The sequence below is a fragment of the Lolium rigidum genome, chromosome 2, assembly GCF_022539505.1.
Source record: "Lolium rigidum isolate FL_2022 chromosome 2, APGP_CSIRO_Lrig_0.1, whole genome shotgun sequence".
In the NCBI taxonomy this organism is placed as follows: Eukaryota; Viridiplantae; Streptophyta; class Magnoliopsida; order Poales; family Poaceae; genus Lolium; species Lolium rigidum.
In genome coordinates, this window is record NC_061509.1 from 53316026 (window position 1) to 53336764 (window position 20739).

At 42.9% G+C, this 20739-nt stretch overlaps 2 long non-coding RNA genes across 2 annotated transcripts; both read left to right on the forward strand.

The window, feature by feature from the left end:
• Nucleotides 1–11746: 11746 nt before the first annotated feature.
• On the forward strand, nucleotides 11747–12809 carry LOC124686470. Its single transcript, XR_006997831.1, has 4 exons — nucleotides 11747–11896; nucleotides 11996–12067; nucleotides 12161–12269; nucleotides 12761–12809. It is a non-coding gene; the product is annotated as an uncharacterized LOC124686470 (long non-coding RNA).
• A 3148-nt stretch (nucleotides 12810–15957) lies between these two features.
• Nucleotides 15958–17022, forward strand: LOC124686471. The gene is made up of 4 exons (XR_006997832.1): nucleotides 15958–16107; nucleotides 16207–16278; nucleotides 16372–16480; nucleotides 16974–17022. It is a non-coding gene; the product is annotated as an uncharacterized LOC124686471 (long non-coding RNA).
• The last annotated feature ends 3717 nt before the right edge of the window (nucleotides 17023–20739 follow it).

The following is a 20739-nucleotide window of genomic DNA, read 5'->3' on the forward strand; positions in this document are numbered from 1 at the left end:
AGCCATCTCCACCGCCATCTTCACCGCCATCGCTGTTCCCATGATGAGGAGGGAGTAATTCTCCCCTGGGGCTGAGGGCTCTACCGTAGCTATGTGGTTAATCTCTCTCTCTCTATACTCCAATACAATGATCTCGTGAATTGCTTTGCATGATTGAGATCTATATGATGAGCTTTGTATCGCTACTAGTTTATGTGCTACTCATGTGATGTTATTAAAGTAGTCTATTCCTCCTGCATGGTGTAATGGTGACAGTGTGTGCATCGTGTGGTTCTTGTCGTAGATTATGATCATAATCTCTTGTAGGTTATGGAGTTAATTATCGCTATGATAATATTGATGTGATCTATTCCCCCTTTCATAGTGTAATGGTGACGAGTGTGTATGCTATGTTAGTACTCGGTTTATTTTGCAAAGATCTATTATGCTCTAAGGTTACTTAAATATGAATGCCGAATGTTGTGGCGCTTGTTAACTCCGGCTTGAGGGAGCTCTTGTAGCCCTACACAATGAATGGTGTTTGTCATCCAACAAAAGAGTGTATGTAGCACAAATGAGAGAAGTTATTATTTATTATGCGATCAATGTTGAGAGTGTCCACTAGTGAAAGTATGATCCCTAGGCCTTGTTTCCAAACATCGAATCTCCGTTTATTTCTTGTTCTATTGCATGTTTACTCGCTGCCATATTTTATTCAGATTGCTATTACCACTCATATACATCCATACTACTTGTATTTCACTATCTCTTCGCCGAACTAGTGCACCTATACATCTGACAAGTGTATTAGGTGTGTTGGGGACACAAGAGACTTCTTGTATCGTGATTGCAGGGTTGCTTGAGAGGGATATCTTTGACCTCTTCCTCCCTGAGTTCGGTAAACCTTGGGTGATCCACTTAAGGGAAACTTGCTGCTGTTCTACAAACCTCTACTCTTGGAGGCCCAACACTGTCTACAGGAAAAGAAGCGTGAGTAGACATCAAGCTATTTTCTGGCGTCGTTGCATGGGAGGTAAGGTAAAAGGTATTCACATCCTCCGACTACTAAGTTATTTCTTAGCATTGTTGCCGGTGTGTGAGTGCTCGAAGCTATTTCCTTTAGATCCTGCAATTGCATCTTTTTGTTTCTTGTTTTTATTTTTCACTAGTTAGGCATAATGGAAAACAACAAAAAAATTAGTGAGCTTTTTAATCTTTTTCCTGATTTAGAATTGTTTAATGTGAAAATTAAAAAACCTATGGAACCTTATTTGCGTGCTAGTAGCAATGTTATTAGTATGAATGCAATTACTGCTAATGCTATGGAGAAGTCTAAGCTTGGGGAAGCTAGTTTTTGTGATCTTTTTAGCTTCCCATCTTTAGGGGAGAAAATTTGCTCTGATAATAATTTATCTCCCATATGCGATAACTCTAATGATGCTTGTGAAATTTTAAATCCACCTACTGAAAGTATTCCGTATAAAATACCCATGAAAATTATTGAACGTGTTGTGGATAACCGCTATGAAGGGGATGGAACTGTCCATCCTGGAGATCATTTACTCTCTTTGCATGAATTATGCGGGTTATTTAAGTGTGCATGTATCTCTATGGGTGAAGTGAAGAAGAAAATATTTGTTATGTCACTATCTGGTAAAGCGGCGCATTGGTATAAACTGCTGAAGGACGGGCGCTCTCTTGATTGGAAGGATATTGTGCCTTTATTTTATTCTAAATTCTATCCTCCAAGTGAAATTCACAAAGACCGAAACCGTATATATAATTTCTGGCCTCATGATGGAGAGAGTATTGCCCAAGCATGGGAGAGATTGAAGTCTTTTATGCTCAAATTAATGCCCCAATCATGAGCTTCCTGGTAATATTATCATTGATAATTTCTATGCAAGACTTTCTTTTCAGGATAAAACCTTGCTGGATACTGCTTGTTCTGGATCATTCACGCGCAATAAAGAAGAGTTTAAATGGGACCTTCTTGATCGGATTCAGGAGAATCTCGAAGAATGGGAGAATGACAAAGGTAGAGAGTCAGGTATAAATTATGATTATGAATGCATTGAAACTTTTACGGATACTGATAAATTTCGAAATATGAGTGCTACTTATGGTCTTGACTCTCAAGTTATTGCAAATCTTTATAAAGCTTTTGCTTCTCACATTGAAATGCCTAGGAGGAATTTTGATAAGTATCATGAACCTTTTAAAGACACTTGCATGAATGATGAAACTGTTATTAATGATTGCAATGAACATGTTCAAACTTCTAAAAATGCTATTTCTTATAAGCATGTTAATTTTTGTGGAATACATAGAACTTGTGGAATTAATCAAATCGAAGAAGAATATTGTATCCATCATAGGAATGAAAAAACTAGAAAGTGGTCTAGGGCTCTAGATGATCTTGGAGAAAAAGTGTGTGCCCTCTATCCTTTTATTTGTGAACTTTGCCATAGAGTTGGTCATTTTAATTTTCAATGCTCCTCCAATGATAATTCGAACCCCATGAGTGCTGCAAATTTGTATTGTGATGATGAAATTATTCCTAATCAGCATGATGAACTTACCTTATTTTTGAAGTGTGAAGAATTATCAAGAAAAATTTCTTTGTTAAATATTAACGATCTTGATATTGATGATGTCCTGCATGGGTGTCTTTCTTATTGCATTAATAATTGCCATACAAATACTTACATACAGAATATTTTAGAATATGACACTTTGCCAAAATATGATAGGACCGCTGTGTGTTTCAAACTTATTAATGAAAAGGGGGAATCCTCCCAAGTTTCTTCTATTGTTTCTAGAAATAAATCAGGTTCTGTGGAAAAGCCTCCCTTCAAGCCTCTTCCTCCTAAAGAAGGAAACGAGGAGAAGGAAAAGAAGAAGAAGGGAAAGAAGAAGAAGAAGAAGAAGAAGAAGAGGGGGAATAAGAAGAAATATGTAACGGCATATCCACTCGTGTATGAGGTAACAATAGGTAACCGTAAGTATGTTGCTCCTAATGATTATTATGATAATGAATCTGAGTACGATGATCTTCCTATACCCTTTACCCATACTAGTGATCATGATTTGGAAGAGCACACTACCTTTGATGTTGGAAATCTCTTTGGTACTGATTATGAAAGTAATGATGATAGAATTATTCATGTCCCCTCAAACGATGATATCGAAAGCTCTAAGCGTGGGGATGTTGTGCTCGAAGATCCTATATTTGAGACCTCTACTTTTAGTGAAAATGATGATATTACATATTCTGGTTTAGATAATCGCTATAGAGATGGATATGACACATGTTACAATTATCCTTATGAAACTTGTCATAGTTATGATGGGCTTGCCAAAAACCATTCCCTTAGTATGGAACTTGTTTACCATGTTCAAATTCTTAATAATGATCCTGCTCCAATTACTATTAATGAGAAGAGTTTTTCTTATGTCAAAAATAATGATACCCTTATGCATATGAACCATGATAAGAATGTTTTAAGTGATGGTTATATTGTGGATTTCATCAATGATGCTACTGAAAGTTATTATGAGAGAGGGAAACACGGTTGTATGCATCTTAATAATATCCAGTTTCCCCTCTTTATGTTGAGAATCTTGAAGTCACTCGTGTCTTATCTTCTTATGCTTGTCACTTTGTTCTTCATGAATTTATTTGTGTACAAGACTCCTTTTCATAGGAAGAGGGGTAGGCTTAAATTTGTTTCATACTTGCTTTTTGATTCTCTCTTTGCTTCAACTCTTATTCCTTATGAGAGCATCATCATTAAAATTACTGAGCCCATCTTAATGGCTATAAAGAAAGAACTTCTTGGGAGATAACCCATGTGTTTATTTCGCTACTGTTTTGTTGAGTCTTGGAAGTTGTTTACTACTGTAGCAACCTCTCCTTATCATGTTTTTGTGCCAAGTAAAGTCTCTATGTTAAAGTTGATGCTAGATTTGGATTGCTGCGCAGAAACAACATTGCTGTCTGTCACGAATTCGCGCAGATCTCTCTGTAGGAGAGTCAATTTTTTTTTGAAAATTTACGTGAGTGATCCTCAGATATGTACGCAACTTTCATTAGTTTTGAGTTTTTCCGTTTGAGAAAGTTAAGTGCCCCTGCAAAATTCGTCTTTACGAACTGTTCTGTTTTTGACAGATTCTGCCTTTCATTTCGCATTGCCGCTTTTGCTATGTTGAATGAGTTTCTTTGTTCCATTAACTTTCAGAAGCTTTGTGTAATGTCCAGAAGTGTTAAGAATGATTGTGTCACCTCTGAACATGTGAATTTTGATTCTGCACTAACCCTCTAATGAGTTTGCTCTAAGTTTGGTGTGAAGGAAGTTTTCAAGGGTCAAGAGAGGAGGATGATATATGATCAAGAAGAGTGAAAAGCCTAAGCTTGGGGATGCCCCCGTGGTTCATCCCTGCATATTTCAAGAAGACTCAAGCGTCTAAGCTTGGGGATGCCCAAGGCATCCCCTTCTTCATCAACTTATCGGGTTTCTTCTATTGAAACTATATTTTTATTCGGTCACATCTTATGTACTTTACTTGGAGCGTCCGTGTGCTTTTATTTTCGTTTTGTTATTTGCATTCTTTGAATAAATTCATGCTTGTGTGGGAGAGAGACACGCTCCGCTGTTGCATATGAACACATGTGTTCTTAGCTTTACTTTTAATGTTCATGGCGAAGGTTGAAAACTGCTTCGTTCATTGTTATATGGTTGGAAACATGAAATGCTTCATGTGGTAAATGGTATAATGTCTTGAATAATTTGATACTTGGCAATTGATGTGCTCATATAGATCATGTTTAAGCTCTTGCATCATATACTTTGCACCTATTAATGAAGAACTACATAGAGCTTGTTAAAATTTTGTTTGCATGATTGGTCTCTCTAAGTCTAGATATTTTCTGGTTAAGGTGTTTGAACAACAAGGAGACGATGTAAAGTCTTATAATGCTTACAATATGTTCATATGTGAGTCTTGCCACCGTTTTATACTTGAGTTTGCTTCAAACAACCCTGCTAGCCTAGCCTTGTATTGAGAGGGATTCTTCTCGTGCATCCAAATCCTTGAGCCAAAAACTATGCCAAATGTGTCCACCACACCTACCTACCACATGGTATTTCTCCGCCATTCCAAGTAAATTGCTTGAGTGCTATCTTTAAACAATTCAAAAGTTATTATCTCTTATTTGTTTCAATGTTTTATAGCTCATGAGGAAGTATGTGGAGTTTATCTTTCAATCTTGTTGGGCAACTTTCACCAATGGACTAGTGGCTTCATCCGCTTATCCAATAATTTTGCAAAAAGAGCCGGCAATGGGGTTCCCAGCCCCGAATTAATTAACTTTCATAAATTTACAAATAGACACTCCTCCATGGTATGTGATTGTTGGTCGGCACCCGAGGATTCGGTTAGCCATGGCTTGAGAAAGCAAAGGTGGGGAGGAGTGTCATCTAAATAAAACTAAAATAAAAAAGGCACTCCTTCATGGTATGAGATTGTTGGCAGGCACCCGAGGATTCGGTTAGCCATGGTTTGTGAAAGCAAGGTTGGAAGGAGTGCCACCCAAAAATAAAATTTCATGGGAGCTGCTCTTTGAAAGTCTGTCTGGCAAGGGGGTTAGAGTGCCCTCTACCATTCGTTGACAACAACAAACACCGCTCAAAACTTTACTTTTTTATGCTCTCCTATGTTTTCAAAATAAAAGATCTAGCACAAATATAGCAATCAATGCTTCCCTCTGCGAAGGGCCATTCTTTTACTTCATTGTTGAGTCAGTTTACCTACTTCTTTCTATCTTAGAAGCAAACACTTGTGTAAACTGTGTGCATTGATTCTTACATGATTACCTATTGCACTTGTTATATTACTTTATGTTGACAATTATCCATGAGATATACATGTTGAAGTTGAAAGCAATCGCTTGAAACTTATATCTTCCTTTGTGTTGTTTCAAAGCTTTTTACTAAGAATTTATTGCTTTATGAGTTAACTCTTATGCAATTCTTATTGATGCTTGTCTTGAAAGTACTATTCATGAAAAGTCTTTGCTATATGATTCAGTTGTTTACTCATTGTCTTCATCATTGCTTCGAATCGCTGCATTCATCTCATATGCTTTACAATAATGTTGATCAAGATTATGTTGGTAGAATGTCACTTCAGAAATTATTTGTTGTTATCGTTTACCTACTCGAGGGCGAGTAGGAACTAAGCTTGGGGATGCTTGATACGTCTCAAACGTATCCATAATTTCTGATGTTCCATGCTTGTTTTATGACAATACTTACATGTTTTGTTCACACTTTATATCGTTTTGATGCATTTTCCGGAACTAACCTATTGACGAGATGCCGAGGTGCCAGTTCCTGTTTTCTGCTGTTTTTGGTTTCAGAAATCCTAGTAAGGAAATATTCTCGGAATTGGACAAAATCAATGCCCAGCATCTTATAATTGCGCGGAGCTTCCAGAACACCGGAGAGGGGCCAGAGGAGAGCCACAGGCCCACCACACAAGGTGGCGGCGCGGCCAGGGGGCGCACCCCCTATTGTCCGGTGACCCCAGACCCCTTCCGACTCCGTTTCTTCGCCTATATAAGTCGTCTTGACCTAAATCTTCGACACGGAAAAACCCCGATACGAGAAAAGTTCCAGAGCCGCCGTCATCGCGAAGTCAAGATTCGGGGGACAAAAGTCTCTGTTTCGGCACGCCGCCGGGACGGGGAATTGCCCCCGGAAGCCATCTCCACCGCCATCTTCACCGCCATCGCTGTTCCCATGATGAGGAGGGAGTAATTCTCCCCTGGGGCTGAGGGCTCTACCGTAGCTATGTGGTTAATCTCTCTCTCGTACTCCAATACAATGATCTCGTGAATTGCTTTGCATGATTGAGATCTATATGATGAGCTTTGTATCGCTACTAGTTTATGTGCTACTCATGTGATGTTATTAAAGTAGTCTATTCCTCCTGCATGGTGTAATGGTGACGAGTGTGTGCATCGTGTGGTTCTTGTCGTAGATTATGATCATAATCTCTTGTAGGTTATGGAGTTAATTATCGCTATGATAGTATTGATGTGATCTATTCCCCCTTTCATAGTGTAATGGTGACAGTGTGTATGCTATGTTAGTACTCGGTTTATTTTGCAAATATCTATTATGCTCTAAGGTTACTTAAATATGAATGCCGAATGTTGTGGCGCTTGTTAACTCCGGCTTGAGGGAGCTCTTGTAGCCCTACACAATGAATGGTGTTTGTCATCCAACAAAAGAGTGTATGTAGCACAAATGAGAGAAGTTATTATTTATTATGCGATCAATGTTGAGAGTGTCCACTAGTGAAAGTATGATCCCTAGGCCTTGTTTCCAAACATCGAATCTCCGTTTATTTACTGTTCTATTGCATGTTTACTCGCTGCCATATTTTATTCAGATTGCTATTACCACTCATATACATGCATACTACTTGTATTTTACTATCTCTTCGCCGAACTAGTGCACCTATACATCTGACAAGTGTATTAGGTGTGTTGGGGACACAAGAGACTTCTTGTATCGTGATTTCAGGGTTGCTTGAGAGGGATATCTTTGACCTCTTCCTCCCTGAGTTCGATAAACCTTGGGTGATCCACTTAAGGGAAAACTTGCTGCTGTTCTAAAAACCTCTGCTCTTGGAGGCCCAACACTGTCTACAGGAAAAGAAGCGTGAGTAGACATCAATAAGATGTGACGGAATTAAAATATAGTTTCACTAGAGGTGACCTGATAAGTTTGTTGATGAAGAAGGGGATGCCTTGGGCATCCCCAAGCTTAGACGCTTGAGTCTTCTTGAAATATGCAGGGATGAACCACGGGGGCATCCCCAAGCTTAGACTTTTCACTCTTATTGATCATATCATATCATCCTCCTCTCTTGATCCTTGAAAACTTCCTCCACACCAAACTCAAAGCAATCTCATTAGAGGGTTAGTGCATAATCAAAAATTCACATGTTCAGCAAGGACACAATCATTCCCAACACTTCTGGACATTACTCAAGGCTACTGAAATTAAATGGAGCAAAGAAATCCAATCAAACACAGTAAAAGAGGCAATGCGAAATAAAAGACAGAATCTGTCAAAACAGAACAGTCCGTAAAGACGAATTTTTTTGAGGCACTTAACTTGCTCAGATGGAAAAACACAAAACTAATGAAAGTTGCGTACATATCTGAGGATCACGCATGAATTTTCGCTGATTTTCTTGATTCTTCTACAGAGAGAAAAACGCGAATTCGTGACAGCTAAGAAATATGTTTCTGCGCAGAAATTCAATTCTAGTATCAACCTTCTGTTAGAGAATTTACTTGGCACAACAATGCATAAAAATAAAGATACAAATGTATTGCTACAGTAGTAACAAGCACCTTGACTCAAATATAAAACAAAAATTGCAGAAATAAAAAAATGGGTTGTCTCCCATAAGCGTTTTTCTTTAACGCCTTTCAGCTAGGCGCAGAAAGTGCAAATCAAGTATCATCAAGAGAAGAAGCATTAACATTATTACCACGGGCTTTATGCCTACCTTTCTTACTCTTATTCTTAATCTTTGGTCTAGGGAATACATGACCGCATCCAGGTGTAGAGGTGAAATTTAGAGTGCCTTTTCCCACATCTATGCTTGCTCCCAATAGTTTCAGCAGGGATCTTCCAAGTGTGATTTGTCCTGTCCCTACACATTCAATAACGAGATAATCAGTGGATATTGTTCTTCCAAGAAAGGTGGTGAACACACCTTCAGCTATCCCCTCAGGAATTATAACAGAATTATCAGTAAGAGTTATTCCTTCTCCACCTTCAGTAAGTCCCCAAAGTGTCAAAGATTCATAAATACTTTTAGGCATCAGGCAAAACTCAGACATAATATCACAACGGGCATAAAAAGGTTCACCACAAATAGCAACCTTAATAGTAGGGACCCACATTGAGGGTTCAAAGCTTACTGGAACATAATCATAATATCCTCGAATCTGATTATACCCTTCTTTTAAACAAGATATATTTGTCTCGAGAGTGTTTAGTCTATTATGAATGCTAGCAAGAGATGAATCAATTTTACTAGCTGAGCTAAATGATGCAACCAATTTTTTTATGGCATTAAAAGCTTGATCCCCATCGCAGTGAAGGAAATCTCCTCCCACTACAGCATCCAAAGCATACCTATAGCGAAGAATGAGCCCAAAATAAAAGTTACTAAGAAGCAAGCTTAGAGTCATTTTAGGTTCAGCTTTACAATAAGAATCAAAAATTCTAGACCAAGCATCTTTAAAACTCTCCTCATCCCCTTGTTTAAAAGTAAAGATCAATTCCTCAGGTGACGAAGTAACAAGTACAGGACTAGACATGATAACAAAATAAATTAAATGCAAGTAACTAATTTTTTTGTGTTTTTGATATAAAGAAAGCAAACAAGACAGGAAATAAAATAAAGCAAGACAATAAACAAAGTAAAGAGATTGGATGTGAGAGACTCCCCTTGCAGCGTGTCTTGATCTCCCCGGCAACGGCGCCAGAAAATGTAGCTGCTAGCGTGTAGGCAACAGCTTCCTTGTGACAGTAAATCACACGTCCGTTGGGAACCCCAAGAGGAAGGTATGATGAGCACCGCAACAAGTTTTACCTCAGTAAGAAACCAAGGTTTATCGAACCTGTAGGAGATGAAGGCCACGTGAAGGTTGTTGGTGGAGGAGTGTAGTGCGGCGCAACACCAGTGATTCCGGCGCCAACGTGGAACCTGCACAACACAATCGAACTACTTTGCCCCAACTTAACAGTGAGGTTGTCAGTCTCACCGGCTTGCTGAAAACAAAGAATTAAACGTATGGTGTGGAGAATTATGTTTGCTTGCAGAAAATAACAGAGAACAATGATTGCAGTAGATTGTATTTCAGATGTAAAGAATAGGACCGGGGTCCACAGTTCACTAGTGGTGTCTCTCCAATAAGATAAATAGCATGTTGGGTGAACAAATTACAGTTGGGCAATTGACAGAATAGAGATTCATATACATATCATGATGACTAATATGAGATTTACTTAGGGCATTACGACAAAGAACATAGACCGCCATCCAGCATGCATCTATGCCTAAAAAGTCCACCTTCAGGTTAGCATCCGCACCCCTTCCAGTATTAAGTTGCAAAAAACAGACAATTGCATTAAGTACTGTGCGTAATGTAATCAACACAAATATCCTTAAACAAAGCATTGATGTTTTTTCCCTAGTGGCAACAGCACATCCACAACCTTAGGGGTTGCTGTCACTCCCCCAGATTCAATGGAGACATGAACCCACTATCTAGCATAAATACTCCCTCTTGGAGTCACAAGTATCAACTTGGCTAGAGCCTCTACTAGCAACGGAGAGCATGCAAGAACATAAATAACACATATATGATGGATCAATAATCAACTTGACATAGTATTCAATATTCATCGGATCCCAACAAACACAAATAGATAATTCTGATCATGATAGGCAGCTCACAAGATCTAAACATGATAGCACAAGAGGAGAAGACAACCATCTAGCTACTGCTATGAACCCGTTGTCCAAGGATGAACTACTCACGCATCAGTCCGTAGGCGGGCATGGTGATGTAGAGCCCTCCGGTGATGATTCCCCTCTCCGGTAGGGTGCCAGAGGCGATCTTCTGAACCCCCAGAAATGGGGTTGACGGCGGCGGCGCCTCTGGAACTTTTTCCGTATTGTGGCTCTCGGTACTAGGGTTTTCGCGACGGAGAGATTAAGTAGGCGAAGGGGCAGCGTAGGGGGGCGCTGTAGCGACCCAGAAAAAAACCCCATATTAGATTTGTTTGTTCTTTTTCTTTTGTGCATAATCATGGCATCATGCATCATCTCATCCACAAGATTTTATCAAATGAAAATTATTTTAAGTTAAAAACTATTTGGTTTCCCCTCTCATATATGGTTTCTATATAAAACCTCCTTCGTCTTTTCATTCTAACAAAACCCTAAAATCGAAACAAAATAAAATATTTTAAATATTTTCAAACTTCAAAATAAATCTTGACTTGTTCTGTTTGGTTTTCCAAATATGTTCAAAACAGTTTTTAAATCAAAATAAGAAAAAGGAAAACTCCCGACTTCGGGCCTCTCTTCCTCCCTGGCCCAACTCCCTCTCTCTTTTTCTTTAGCCACCACCGGTCTAGCCCAACCCCTCTCAAGCCCGTACCCCTTCGCTCGATGGAGAGGCTCCTCCACGTTTCCCCGGTTGTCGTCTTCTCCACCCAAGCACGCAGAGAGCGTGAGCAGGTTCATCTCACCCCACCGAGCATCCAAGGCCAACCACCCTCCCCTTTAACCAACCCGGATCGATCCCTCATGTAAACCCTAGCCCTCCTCCTCTTCCTCCCACCTGCCGCCGCCTCTCTCTTTTCCCCCTGGTTTTCCTCTTCTCTCGTGAGCAAACCAAGGCGAAAGACCTCAGCTGTACCGCCTCCACCTCGCCATGGCACCGCCGCTACACACCACCCCCGCCGTTCGAGGGCACCGGCGGATCCGCCTCGACGAGCTCTACGTCGTGGTGCAAGGAATCGAGTCAATACCCCGTAAATCAAGCGCAAGGTCGCCGTTTCTCCTCCATGGCCGCCATGCTCCGGCGACGATTCGGGCGCCCTCGTCCTCCTCCGGTGAAACCGAGCACACCTCCGGCTTCCTCGTGGCCAGGCGCACCCCGACGCCTCGCGCTCGTGCTGTTTCGTCCGCAGCCATCAAGTTCTTCTCCGACCAGGGTCCTCCGCCATGGTCGTGTCTGCCCGAGCTTCGCCTCTGCTTGTTTCTTATTGTTCCGTGCCTTCCTCCTATCAACATGGCAAGCAGCAGCTTAGTGGTAATCTCGCTTGTCCCTTAACCTGAGATCCCTGGATCAAATCCCCACTTTGGCCAATTAAACCCAACCTTTTTCTTCTTTTGGATCAGATTGGATCAGATCCCGCGGGGAGAGACACTTCTTTTGACGAGGAGCCTTCCCAGTATCAACATCAGCAACCGTAGCCAGATGGTTCGTTCCTATGTTCTGTTTGTGGAGACTGTGAGTTCAATTCTCACTTCTGGCTAATTAAGCCAAACTTTTTGTCTCTGATCCTTGAACCAGATCCGGCGCTGCTGATGGGCCTAGCCCAGATCCTCCATCACAGTCCATCGCCCGCACGGCCCGAAGTTGCTGTCGCCTATGCAGATTATATCCGGCCCAGACAGCGCAGGTTCAGCCCAGTTCGTTCCCTGCTCCTTTGTATCTATTTTGTTTTTGCAGAAAATGTTATATCTTGCAAAATTCATATCTCTCAAACCATTTGTCGGAATGCAAAGTATTTTATATGAAAATCTATCAGCGAAATGCAAGGAACAATAATATGACATCTATTCATCTGCTTGCATCTCGCATCATGTCGTCCGATGATAGTTATGCATGTTCACCTAACATATACGCGGAGTATTTTGGAATTATCGGATAAGAATTCCCGCTCCGTTTAATATTGAAGTAGCGCACCATGCCATGCCTTTGCAATACTAATCAACATTTAATTTGTCGGTAGAAAAACAACTCGAACCTAATAATTGTTTGTTCGGGGTCCGATCCCGCTTAAATTGGACAAGTGCATTGCATCATTGTTGCCATGTCATGCATACCATATGTTGAGCATGCCGATTCTTCTTTCGTAGTTGTAAGATTTGCATCCGATGTGTGTTCCAGCATTTGCTTCTTCCCGGATAGGATCACGAAGTGGTGCGGTGAGATACGACAAGTCCTCCGGATGTCCCTCGGCAAGCTATAACAGGCAAGCATTTCCCTTATACTTCGCCCTCGAGAAGTCGCTCACCTATTTTATTTTGCCTTCTTCCTCATGCTAGCTTTAAGTTGCGTTCTTGTCACGTGTCCCTTCCACTTGTTACCTCAAGCAGCCTATATTGCCTCCACAACCTCCTGCAGCTGTTGTTTGGTTATCGAGTCTGCCTTGCGAGTCGTAGTGCATGCTAGTGCTGTTTATATCGTGTTACCGTTATTGCTATCTTATCGGGTTATCTGTTGGGGAATCATGACACATGCTACATGGTTATATCTGTTGAGGGAATCATGGTTACTTGTTAATAGTTGTTAGCGGAGGCATCGGTGGGTCGATCGATCGTTTTGTGACGGCTCACTTGTGTTTCCTAAATATCTTAGGACTCCGAGTTCTTGTTATCTGTTCCGAGACTGAGCGCTCTAACCACACGTGGGTATGCTTATGGGTCTCCCCTTGACCACTGCCGGAATCTACAGCTTTGTCCAGTGGCCACAACTAGTTTGCAATGTTTTACCATTTGTTGTTTGCGTGCATGCCAGCCTGTTACTTCTTTATTTTGGGAAGCCCCTGGGTGCCTTGTATCCCTTGTTTCTGGTATGCACGTATAGGTCGCGGAGCCGCTGCGAAGTGGTTTATCGCCCCAGTGTGTGTTTAAACCACCTAGTACGCTGGCGCAACAGCTAGGTCCGTTTCGGAGATACGGCCGGACTTCGATACGGGCTCAACTTGGTTAGGTGGCTTCCTGGACATTGTTGTCGTGAAGGAGAGTGCGAGCCGTGATGTCCACCTGTCGTAAGTGGGTCGAACGGTGCGTGTGGGTACATTTGGGCAACCCCTGCAGGGTGTACATCTTATCGATAAGCCGTGTCCGCGGTTATGGACGACTTGGAGTTGTATGACTCGACCATAGACAACTTACACCTGTTGTTTCAATACTAATAACTTGCATAGTAAGATAGAACAACTTCAATAATAAATGGTTAAAATTTGACAACCATGTGAGTGCCTTTGTAAGTACTTCCTTGCGAGGGGGGAACGTATCGGCTGTGTTATGTTTGCAGAGTATAGAACTGTTAGTTTATGCGCTCTCTCACCTTCTCTGATAGACGACTGTTGTAGAGTGTCTCTATAGGTTTTTAGTGCTTGCGCGCTGCCGCTTAACCCCACCATATTGCCTATGACGTTCCTCTTGCGTCCTCTAAGTCCCCTGCGTGCCTCAAGTACAAAGGACGACCGGTTGACGAATGCTTATACGTCTTGAAGTCTTGTTAAGTACGAACCCGTACTTATTGCTCGCTTCTACGGGATATAACCGGGCAGGTATGAAGATCGGTACGATGAAGAACGACGCTAGCAAGGTTACCCTTCCGGCTTGGCCTGGGCAGGGTTATGGACGCCATCGTTTATCTCGGGACTCTTAGTCCAAATTTGTATCTTGTCCGTACTCGGATATATTTGATCTTCTGTATGATTTGGATCTTTGTATGTATCTATTTGTATCTTGACTCGTTGGAGTCGTTGTTGTAATATATGTTCTTGTGGGCTCTATTGTAATCCTGTTGTAATGTTACCTCTCGTGGTTGATTCCACCCGCATCGCGTGCATGCTTCGGCGTGTACGAGGCGCTTGGTGGTGCGTCTCCTAAAATCGATATCGTTCGGATTTCGGCGAGTTCGCTGGGATCCTCATGGTACCGGTTTTGGGGCGTCACAAGTTGGTATCAGAGCATCAGGTTGACGGTACCCCACTAGTCCAGCCTGTAGGATAACCTTGCCAACGGTCGTTGAGTTTAGAGAGTCCAAACTATTTTCTAAAACTCGTTGGATAGTTCTGATTAGCTCTGATTTTTCTTCTTACCTATATTCTTTCTCATCTTACCTATGCGAGTTTTGAGTCTTCTCTCTTATCTGTGTTTTCCGAGTTTTAGGTTTCCGCGTGGGTTGGACGATCTTTGCCCTTATCCTATTAGGTCCGATCTTTGAAGATCCCGACGGAAGAGAATCATCGACAGCGGAACAACGACTTCTTGTTAGTGGTGTCGCCGTTCTACGTGGAGCAAGAACTCTTGTTATTGGTGTCGATGAGATCGACACGTCGCTAGAAGATCCGCTAGTTCCACCTCTCTCCCCCGTACTTGGACGTGGAATCTCGGGGCGAGATTCCTTGTTAGTGGTGTCGATTGTAGCGACCCAGAAAAAAACCCCATATTAGATTTGTTTGTTCTTTTTCTTTTGTGCATAATCATGGCATCATGCATCATCTCATCCACAAGATTTTATCAAATGAAAATTATTTTAAGTTAAAAACTATTTGGTTTCCCCTCTCATATATGGTTTCTATATAAAACCTCCTTCGTCTTTTCATTCTAACAAAACCCTAAAATCGAAACAAAATAAAATATTTTAAATATTTTCAAACTTCAAAATAAATCTTGACTTGTTCTGTTTGGTTTTCCAAATATGTTCAAAACAGTTTTTAAATCAAAATAAGAAAAAGGAAAACTCCTGACCTGGGCCTCTCTTCCTCCCTGGCCCAACTCCCTCTCTCTTTTTCTTTAGCCACCACCGGTCTAGCCCAACCCCTCTCAAGCCCGTACCCCTTCGCTCGATGGAGAGGCTCCTCCACGTTTCCCTGGTTGTCGTCTTCTCCACCCAAGCACGCAGAGAGCGTGAGCAGGTTCATCTCACCCCACCGAGCATCCAAGGCCAACCACCCTCCCCTTTTAACCAACCCAGATCGATCCCTCATGTAAACCCTAGCCCTCCTCCTCTTCCTCCCACCTGCCGCCGCCCCCTCTCTTTTCCCCCTGGTTTTCCTCTTCTCTGTGAGCAAACCAAGGCGAAAGACCTCACTGTACCGCCTCCACCTCGCCATGGCACCGCCGCTACACACCACCCCCCGCCGTTCTGAGGGCACCGGCGGATCCGCCTCGACGAGCTCTACGTCGTGGTGCAAGGAATCGAGTCAATACCCCGTAAATCAAGCGCAAGGTCGCCGTTTCTCCTCCATGGCCGCCATGCTCCGGCGACGATTCGGGGCGCCCTCGTCCTCCTCCGGTGAAACCGAGCACACCTCCGGCTTCCTCGTGGCCAGGCGCACCCCGACGCCTCGCGCTCGTGCTGTTTCGTCCGCAGCCATCAAGTTCTTCTCCGACCAGGGTCCTCCGCCATGGTCGTGTCTGCCCGAGCTTCGCCTCTGCTTGTTTCTTATTGTTCCGTGCCTTCCTCCTATCAACATGGCAAGCAGCAGCTTAGTGGTAATCTCGCTTGTCCCTTAACCTGAGATCCCTGGATCAAATCCCCACTTTGGCCAATTAAACCCAACCTTTTTCTTCTTTTGGATCAGATTGGATCAGATCCCGCGGGGAGAGACACTTCTTTTGACGAGGAGCCTTCCCAGTATCAACATCAGCAACCGTAGCCAGATGGTTCGTTCCTATGTTCTGTTTGTGGAGACTGTGAGTTCAATTCTCACTTCTGGCTAATTAAGCCAAACTTTTTGTCTCTGATCCTTGAACCAGATCCGGCGCTGCTGATGGGCCTAGCCCAGATCCTCCATCACAGTCCATCGCCCGCACGGCCCGAAGTTGCTGTCGCCTATGCAGATTATATCCGGCCCAGACAGCGCAGGTTCAGCCCAGTTCGTTCCCTGCTCCTTTGTATCTATTTTGTTTTTGCAGAAAATGTTATATCTTGCAAAATTCATATCTCTCAAACCATTTGTCGGAATGCAAAGTATTTTATATGAAAATCTATCAGCGAAATGCAAGGAACAATAATATGACATCTATTCATCTGCTTGCATCTCGCATCATGTCGTCCGATGATAGTTATGCATGTTCACCTAACATATACGCGGAGTATTTTGGAATTATCGGATAAGAATTCCCCGCTCCGTTTAATATTGAAGTAGCGCACCATGCCATGCCTTTGCAATACTAATCAACATTTAATTTGTCGGTAGAAAAACAACTCGAACCTAATAATTGTTTGTTCGGGGTTCCGATCCCGCTTAAATTGGACAAGTGCATTGCATCATTGTTGCCATGTCATGCATACCATATGTTGAGCATGCCGATTCTTCTTTCGTAGTTGTAAGATTTGCATCCGATGTGTGTTCCAGCATTTGCTTCTTCCCGGATAGGATCACGAAGTGGTGCGGTGAGATACGACAAGTCCTCCGGATGTCCCTCGGCAAGCTATAACAGGCAAGCATTTCCCTTATACTTCTGCCCCTGCAGAAGTCGCTCACCTATTTTATTTTGCCTTCTTCCTCATGCTAGCTTTAAGTTGCGTTCTTGTCACGTGTCCCTTCCACTTGTTACCTCAAGCAGCCTATATTGCCTCCACAACCTCCTGCAGCTGTTGTTTGGTTATCGGGTCTGCCTTGCGAGTCGTAGTGCATGCTAGTGCTTTTATATCTCGTTACCGTTATTGCTATCTTATCGGGTTATCTGTTGGGGAATCATGACACATGCTACATGGTTATATCTGTTGAGGGAATCATGGTTACTTGTTAATAGTTGTTAGCGGAGGCATCGGTGGGTCAGCTGATCGTTTTGTGACGGCTCACTTGTGTTTCCTAAATATCTTAGGACTCCGAGTTCTTGTTATCTGTTCCGAGACTGAGCGCTCTAACCACACGTGGGTATGCTTATGGGTCTCCCCTTGACCACCTGCTCGGAATCTACGGCTTTGTCCAGGTGGCCACAACTAGTTTGCAATGTTTTACCATTTGTTGTTTGCGTGCATGCCGACCTGTTACTTATTTATTTTGGGAAGCCCCTGGGTGCCTTGTATCCCTTGTTTCGGTATGCACGTATAGGTCGCGGAGCCGCTGCGAAGTGGTTTATCGCCCGAGTGTGTGTTTAAACCACCTAGTACGGCCGGCGCAACGGCTAGGTCCGTTTCGGAGATACGGCCGGACTTCGATACGGGCTCAACTTGGTTAGGTGGCTTCCGGACATTGTTGTCGTGAAGGAGAGTGCGAGCCGTGATGTCCACCTGTCGTAAGTGGGTCGAACGGTGCGTGTGGGTACATTTGGGCAACCCCTGCAGGGTGTACATCTTATCGATAAGCCGTGTCCGCGGTTATGGACGACTTGGAGTTGTATGACTCGACCATAGACAACTTACACCTGTTGTTTCAATACTAATAACTTGCATAGTAAGATAGAACAACTTCAATAATAAATGGTTAAAATTTGACAACCATGTGAGTGCCTTTGTAAGTACTTCCTTGCGAGGGGGAACGTATCGGGCTGTGTTATGTTTGCGAGTATAGAACCGTTAGTTTATGCGCTCTCTCACCTTCTCCGATAGACGACCGTTGTAGAGTGTCTCTATAGGTTTTTAGTGCTTGCGCGCTGCCGCTTAACCCCACCATATTGCCTATGACGTTCCTCTTGCGTCCTCTAAGTCCCCTGCGTGCCTCAAGTACAAAGGACGACCGGTTGACGAATGCTTATACGTCTTGAAGTCTTGTTAAGTACGAACCCGTACTTATTGCTGCTTCTACGGGATATAACCGGGCAGGTATGAAGATCGGTACGATGAAGAACGACGCTAGCAAGGTTACCCTTCCGGCTTGGCCTGGGCAGGGTTATGGACGCCATCGTTTATCTGCAGGACTCTTAGTCCAAATTTGTATCTTGTCCGTACTCGGATATATTTGATCTTCTGTATGATTTGGATCTTTGTATGTATCTATTTGTATCTTGACTCGTTGGAGTCGTTGTTGTAATATATGTTCTTGTGGGCTCTATTGTAATCCTGTTGTAATGTTACCTCTCGTGGTTGATTCCACCCGCATCGCGTGCATGCTTCGGCGTGTACGAGGCGCTTGGTGGTGCGTCTCCTAAAATCGATATCGTTCGGATTTCGGCGAGTTCGCTGGGATCCTCATGGTACCGGTTTTGGGGCGTCACAGGCGCCCGAGGGGCCCACACCATATGGCGGCGCGGCCAGGGGTGGGGCCGCGCCGCCCTATGGGGTGGCCGCCTCGTGGCCCTTCTCCGTCTCCTCTTCGGTGTTCTGGAAGGCTTCGTGAAAAATAAGACCGTGGGCTTTTGTTTCGTCCAATTCCGAGAATATTTGTAAACTAACTTTTCCAAAACCAAAAACAGCAGAAAACAGGAACTAGCACTGCGGCATCTTGTTAATAGGTTAGTTCCGGAAAATGCATAAAAACATTATAAAGTATGACTAAAACATGTTGGTATTGTCATAAAACTAGCATGGAACATAAGAAATTATAGATACGTTGGAGATGTATCACGGTACTGTCAAGCGGTACCAGTAGGGTAGCGGTACTACCGCTCCTGGTACCGGTAGAACCGCCTTGGCTGAAACTGCTTTTTCCTCTTTTCCTCTCCTACCATGTCACCTCGCGACACACACACAAAACCAGAAAACCTAAGAGCTACGCTTCAGTCTTCCGATCATAATGTGTTCAGCGAGGACACCGTACACTTGCAAATCTATCAAAGACAATCTTTGTGCACGGTTAGAATCATTCTAGTGTTGTCATCAAACACACAAAACACGGGATATAGATCTTGCTCTTTCAGAGGGTTTTGGGGAGAATCCGGTTTTGCCTATGATTAGAACAAGAACAACACACAACACTTTAAGGATGGAGTTATTGAACCCGGTGAATTTCGGTAACAAGCATTGTTAGCATTTCCTAGGTTTGCTGACCCCGCCTCTGAAAATTGTTTGCACATTATGAATGATGAGGCATTGCAACTATGAGTATGAACTTCTTGTTGGTGTCTGAGTTGGACGACGGTTATACCTTGGACACAGTATGAATTCAGAGATGGGTTTGTGACGGTTCGTGAACCTTGTGATTTTTGGTAACAAGAATTGTTAGCACTTACTTGGTTCGCTAACTTCCATCTCGGAATATGTGTCATACATCACATATGAGGCCAACATTGTTACTGCATTGTGCTGCCTTGCATTGTATCTATTTTTGTTTGTTGTTTCCAGGGCGATGATTGTAGCACGAGGTATATACATGTGAGATAATGAGACATTTAAAATTTAGGTAGCCCACACATGAGATTTTTTCTGGCTACTTGTTGAATTTTCAATTATTTCATTCAGTCTTGTTTGCTATCACACATATGAGTCCCTATCAGCCTGTATATGTTCTTAGCCAATAATAGTTATGCACACTTTCTATTTAAGGGTGGGGTGATCGAAACTAGTGGTACTTAGAACGCTAACTCCATCCCTAAAGATGTGTGTCCATTTTGACAAGCAACGGGTTTCTGCGACTGCAGAAAAGGCATATTTGAGGCAACATTTCCTTTTTTGGGAAGTGCCAATTATTGTACTAGTTCCACATGCAGTAACACTCAAGAGATGGGTTTTAGTACCTAATATTCTATCCACAAAGTTGTAGATTTGACCAGGGTACAAGGTACTAAGAGATCATATTTTGAGTTCATACACATACTGACGAGGTATCACCCCGCCAATACCTACGGATTGTAGACTTGGGTTTCGGAGAAGAGCGACGATGGAGATTCCGGGAGCGAGATTGGGCAAACGATATACCCAGCTTCGGGTTCCCTCGGTGGAGGATTCCTACGTGTTGCTAGCAATCCAGTATATGATCATAAGTATGTTTACAGGGGGGCTGCCTAGTGTTTTTACAAGAGTCCTAGTCGACTACTTCTTTGGGTTACCTTCTTGAGCCTTCTCCATATTGGGCCGAGCCGGGTATGGTAATAATGGGTACCCGAAAGGTATGCCCATGACAGTAGCCCCCGAGTGTCTAGAGAAGTCGAAGACTTGCGTAGAGACTCAAATCATAATCATCACCGAAGTCGAAGAAATACAAGGTGAGGCCATTGATCCAGAAATACATTAGGTCAATG